Here is a 6,801-nt window from a genome sequence, read left to right on the forward strand (position 1 = left end):
GGATATTGACAGTCTGCTCCAAACTACTCTAAAGCAAAAATAAGCAAAATACTTTTCCAGCATTTTCAGTTCTGTAACCCATCTATCATAAAGAACCACTGCATGACCTATTGGTATGACAAACTATAGTGGAACTCATACAATATTATGAGCATACCCAAAATAGACCCGGTGTGTGTACCCGGAGCTTCTGGCAGTGCAGTGCTCTTCAACGAATGTAATACCTAATTCCACAAAAATAAATAGATTAAAAACTTGATTTTCTTTACAAAGCTGATCTTTATCCCTTTGGAATTATTTGACATTTGGAAGGTGTTTTCATTTTGCTTGTCTCAAAATGGACCCATTTTGTCAGGAAAACTCTCATGATATTATTTAAAAGTGTTACCAAAATGTTTAATTTATGGGAAATGTAGTTTTCAGTAAACAAAGCATTTCAATAATCATTTTAATAAAAGTTTTGCTTTAAAATAACAACCCCCGCTGCAGCAAGGGTAGTCAATAGGTGGACAGTGGGCCAAATCCTCACTGCCAGACACTTTTGAATGGACTCCAAAATCTTTTTATTTATTTATTTATTATAATTATATATTTTTTCTGGAGTCTGAACCTTGATTATATCTTGACCAAGAAATTTGGACCTTGACAAAAAATAATTGAATACCCTTACCCTACAGTTGGTTGTAATGTCAACAATTTTACATGAAAAATTTGGGTGTCAGAAAAGGCTATTTCTTTTAATTGAAATAAAAAAAGTATCCAGAAAAATGTCAACTAGCGCTGATCATGGCTGTTGTGATGGCTTCAAGTCAAAGAAGAAAGAAAAGATCCAGCCCGGGGAGAAACTGCCACTGTCTAAAAATAGTCTCTTTTAATTAAGCAGCCCTAGTTTCTCTATAGGTTGGGTCTTCTCTTTTTACTTTGTTACTCTTTTTTCTCTCATCTGCTTACACATCCCCCTGCCCTCCTAGCACTCAGCCCCATAGAAAAGCAGCCTGATAATGGGAGGCAGTGCAGAGTCTTTCTCTCCATGGAGTCTTGTAGCCACATCATCTTCCTCTCCGAGCAGCTTAGCTCAAAGGAAAGAAGATGGAGGTACAGAGGTCTTACAGTTGTCTTTGCCCTGGGATTTCTGATTTACAGTCCCTCTCCCTTCCAGTGACTTTATTCGTGGAGACGTGTATATACACGTTACAGAAGGAGGTCAGGCTCATTCTGCAGTTGCTTGGTTGCATCACCTGATGGCCAGACTCATTGGGAAGCACAGGGGCTTTGTGGGGATGGATGGGATGGAGTCATTCTTACTCTAAGGGGTCTCATCAACACACCCCATTCCAGCAACGTGACTTAAGAGAAAGTGCACTTAGTAGTTGCCTGTATGGAAGATATTCAACTCATTTCAAGGGCAAGGTCTGCTCTCCACCCTGCTGCTTGGGTGAATGTCCTGCTGATGCCAGAATATTTCAGAGGGTCCATAGGACCAGAAGAGACTTCCTGGGTCTTCAAGTCCAGTCCCCTGCTATTGCAGGCAAGCCTATCATGTAGGTCCATCATTTGTCAGGCTCCATCCTAAACCTAGTTCGGTTGTTTGCCCCAGTATTGCTATTGGAAGGCTTCAACTTCAGCCCCTGGCATTGGGGGCCAGATCCTCAACTGGTGTCAATCAGTGTAGTGCTATTGAAGCCCATGGAAGTAGGCTCATTTACACCAGTGGAGGAGTTGGCCCAGGAGCTTTATTTTCCCAGTGGTCCAAGTCATAGTGGTACTGGAAGAGGTGCATCTTCTTTGTTCATGGTGCTTTTTAGCTTCCCTGGGAGTGTGTGTTTGCTGCCCGGTTGCTCAAGGAACGATTATTAATAATAATAAATTAGCACCTTATTTAGGGCTTCTTCTCCTCAACACATGTTACAGACATAAATCACGTAACACTCGTAGTGCCCCCAGAGGCTTGCTAAGGTCTCCAGCAGCTGAGGTTATCTTCGGCATCCTCATTTGGGAGCAAAAGGAATTCCCTTACGTTAGCCACTTCCACTGACACTCCAGCCCCCACCCAGCAAGGACACAGAGAAGGTAAGTCAGAACTGCCGAGGATGTGACATTCTCTGCTAACGGGGACGGTGGCTGCAGTGCGTATCTGCAGGGATGTGGGACCTTTCTGAGCTTTAGGGATGTCATCCAGACATTTGAGTTGGAGCTAAATTCCTGGAGAAGAGCCTGATGGGTGGCTTTAGAACCCATTAGCTACAAGTCTTTGGGTCTGCAGGCCAGGACCATGAGGGATTGGGCCCATTGTTCCTGTTTTATACTTGGGCTTCAAGCTTTTGCTGTACAGAGCAGAGAACTCTCCTCCTGCCTGCCGCTAATGCTGTAGATACAACCATCTCTGGCCAGTTCGTAGAGCATATTTTACATACACTGGTGATCCCAAAGCCACAACTGTAGGGGAGAATACAGGGGGTATTTGGACCAGCTTTTCAGTCATTTTCAGTCCCGTCACTTACCAGCACATAACCAGGACAGATAAAGCCCTGCTCACCAATGTAATGACACACATGTTATGGTGGAATGGGGCATTTTCATTCATGAAAGGGGGTGGGGGGTGCACAGTGTTTACAGCAGGTAACCCTAAGCCCAAATATCAAAGCTGTTACTGCTCTTCCCATCCTTACAGACTGAAGTTTGGGAAATATTAGCTGCCAGCTGCTTTACTGCCAATTGCTTCTTGTACTCTTTGCTTCTTCTGTGCCACAGGAGGATTTCCCATGCCCATGTGTCTGGCACCTGCCTCAGTGTCCCATCTCTGCATCTCTCTTCTGCTCACTCCATGCTAGTGTGAGTGTCTGAAGCATCTCTGTGTGTCCAGCTGTTTGTTAGTTTGAATGTCACTATCAGCCTAGCCATTTTACCATTCACTAAAAGGCTGCTTATGTGGAGTCAATTGACCTGGTTCTCTTCTGTTTCATGGGATTCAGGTTTTCCAGCATAGTGCCAGCAGATGTGCCTATCATTATTGGCATTGTGAAAATGTCCAGGGACTCTGAATTAGGATCAGGGCCTAACTGTGCTAGGTGCGGTACAAACACATAGTAAAAGACAGTCATTGCCCCAAAGAAGTCACAATACAAAAACCCGATGTCATGAATGTAAGAGAAAACCAAAGCTATAATGATGCTGTATTGTGAATAAATTAAAGCACTCAGTTGCAAAGTCAATAGCGGGCAGTGAGAGAAATTCAGAGGCCTAGGAGAAATGGAGAGGATGGTAGAGGCACACATAGAGCAATGCTTCAACAATCCTGCCACCAGGAGCTGGAATCAGAGAGAGATCAGCAGGGCTGACTGAAGGGGTAGTGTTCCTTTCCCCACCCTGCTTCCACAGATGTAGCACATTAACCCTCTTATGCTCCCTGGGAGCCTTCATCAGAAGATACTTTACTAAACTGCTTTCAACATATGACTCATCAACCTCACCGGCTTGCACTCCATAATGTTTTATTGAAATATGCTTATGAGTGTAAATATGATGTAACTGGAATATGCTTTATGTAAAAGGTCTCTTGTAAGGTATCATCATGAAGCTTATGATCTACTGAGTGTGTTCATCCTATTCATTTGAATGTATTATTTCTATGTCTCGAGTTAGGAGAATAAGATATAAAGTTGTATTCTGATGTAGAGATATTAAGAGGAAGCCATTAAAGGTGCTTCAGAATCAATGAACTGTGAATGGGTTTGTTTACCTGTAAGCCTTCCTTTGTACTTGTTGGCCAGCTCCTGGTAATGAAGGAGGAGGTCTTACAGTGACATGTGATCATATCACCTAAACTGGAATTCATCTTAAATCTGATGCTTTTCCATTTAGAAAGAGGGGTGGGGACCCAGAGAGACAAAAGATTCCCACCTTGTGCCAAAGCTATAAAAGGGGGTGGAACAGAACAAAAGGGGTCCCAGGAATGAGAAAGTCCCTGCTTTTCACCTAAGATGCCTGCTGGAACTCAGAAGGACTGTACCAGGGGAAAGGATTGGGCCCAGACTAGGAAGGAGTCTAGTCTGTGAAAGAAGCTTATTGGAACATCTCTGAGGGTGAGATTTTACCTGTAAACAGGTTTCAGAGTAGCAGCCGTGTTAGTCTGTATTCACAAAAAGAAAAGGAGTACTTGTGGCACCTTAGAGACTAACAAATTTATTAGAGCATAAGCTTAAATGCATCCGATGAAGTGAGCTGTAGCTCACGAAAGCTTATGCTCTAATAAATTTGTTAGTCTCTAAGGTGCCACAAGTACTCCTTTTCTTTTTACCTGTAAACAGTTTCTTAATGTATTAGCCTTAGACTTGCATGTTTTTGCTTTATTTTGCTTGGTGACTTACTTTGTTCGGTCTGTTATTACTTGAAACCACTTAAATCCTACTTTTTATTCTTAATAAAATCACTTTTGTTTATTATTGAACCCAGAGTTAGTGATTAATACCTGTGCATATCTCTCGATCAGTGTTCTAGAGAGTGGACAATTTATGAGTTTACCCTGAATAAGCTTTATACTGCATAAAACAGATTTATCTGGGGTTTGGTTCCCTTTGGAAGCTGGGTGTCTGGGTGCTGGAGATAGGTGACCTGCTGATCAGTTTTTGATTAAAGTCTGCAGCTTTGGAGGCATGGACCAGACTTGGGTCTGTGTTGCAGCAGGCTAGTGTGTCTGGCTTAACAAGGCAGGTTCTGGAGTCCCAAGCTGGCAGGGAAAAGTGGCTCAGAGGTAATCTCAGCATGTCAGGTGACAGTCCCAAGGGGGTCTCTGTGACCGAACCAATCACAACTTTATTAAACCTCTTTCAAACATATGACTCATCAACCTCACTGGCTCCCTACTCACAAGCTTCCTTTTGGTCACATGACCATTCTTCACATCTGGGATGGCTAAGCAGATGGTATCCCACCTACTGTACCAGGACTCCTGGCAGGCAGGGCTGAGAGCCAGGAGGATACTTGGCTGAGTCTCCAACTCACCGACTCCTTTCTTTCATCTGGACCTTCTCAACAAGCACAGGCACTGAGTGTCCCAGCAAGATCAACTCCCCACCATGAATTCCAGCAGAAGCTACTACAGAGAATTCTTTCCCAGATATTTGCCTGGCAGGTCTTGTCCACATGCTCAGGGTCTTACTGATCACCAGATTTGGGTTTGGGAAGGAATTTTTCCCCAGGTCAGATTGGCAGAGACCCTGGGGGTTTTTCGCCTTCCTCTGCAGCATGGGGCAGGGGTCACTTGCAGGTTTAAACTAGTGAAAATGGTGGATTCTCTGTAACTTGGAGTCTTTAAATCATGATTTGAAGACTTCAGTAACTCAGCCAGAGATGAGGGCTCTATTACAGGAGTAGGTGAGGTTCTGTGGCCTGCAATATGCAGGAGGTCAGACTCAATGATCACGATGGTCCCTTCTGACCCTAAAATCTATGAGGAGATAGCTAATCTCCCCTTTCCCTCCCAAGAGGGTTTACTGTGTAATGTAAATTGATGGTGCTAAAGAATTGTTTTATAATAATTCAGGCTCAGAAAAGTTGCTTAAGCCTCATTGACTTCAATGAGAGGTAAGGTTTAATGTTAAGCCCCCTTCCTGAATCAGGATGTCTTCCTGAACTGGGGAATTCGTATGTGCTCTATAAATATCTCTGCCAACAGGATCCTAGCGAGAACACAAGCACCCTGTGGGTTCCCATTGCACATTAACAGCTGGAAGTGCTAATGATGTAAGAAGTGATTCACTTCGCCTCACGTGGGATTTTTAATAAAGCTGCAAGAGCAACAAGGATGGGTGTTCTTCCTTTGCCACATGGGCCGGGCAATTTCCACACACACACACACCCCAGCTCAGGGAGCAGTGGGGAAGCAGGCAGTGTTCGCCCAGGGAGCACAACTGTGCAAAAGATGCCTTATAGTCACATTGGATTTTCTCTTTTAGTGCTCTGGAGCAGCGAGAATCTGGGACTCTCACGCCCCATGCCTGACTCCATGCCAGCGAGACGGGCTGCTGCCCTACTTACAGTTTGAGAGCAGGGTACAATCATTTCAGGCCCATGATCTTGAAACCTTTGCTTTACAAAATAAGTTCTGAATTCGAATGAACTGTAGCTCTCCTGAGGGGATGTAGACAAGGAACCAGCCATTCCATGGCTTGATTAGCCTTTTTCCCTTATTCCGAGGATGTACTACCTATCTGAGGTCCCGATGGGTTTAGCCCCCTGCTAGAGTTTCCATCAGGTTACTGCAAAAACTGATGAGCCATGGCCTAAGCCTGTATGCCTGTGAGCAAGTGTGAGTTTGCAAAAGCTGGCACAGCATGGTTTCGTGATCAGCTATTGCTACCTATGGGCATAAAGGACTGGCAGTGGGGCAGAAAGAGTGCATGGGAGGATTTTATCTGTACATCACCTCCATGAAGGTGGGAGAAAGAATGGGCCAGTAGTTAGAGCACTAGCCTGGAAACCTGAGATCACTTCCCTGCTCTGCTACAGGCTTCCTGTGTGACCTTGAGCAAGTCACTTAGTCTCTCTGGACCTCAGCTGTGAAATGCAGATAACAGCAGTCCCCTGTCTCACAGGGATGTTGTGAGGCTAAACCTATCAAAGATGATGAGGTGCTTAGCTACCTTGGTAATGAGAGACATATAGATGGATTTAAAATAACGGGAACAGTTAATAAGTGTCAAAATTAAGATTCCCAGTACAACATCAATTCCAACCCCTTGGGTATATGTATTATGATGTAGCCTTTAATTACATGACACACAACATTCCCTCCTCCCCTGC

Source organism: Dermochelys coriacea, chromosome 1 (genome assembly GCF_009764565.3).
Source record: "Dermochelys coriacea isolate rDerCor1 chromosome 1, rDerCor1.pri.v4, whole genome shotgun sequence".
Lineage (NCBI taxonomy): Eukaryota > Metazoa > Chordata > Testudines > Dermochelyidae > Dermochelys > Dermochelys coriacea.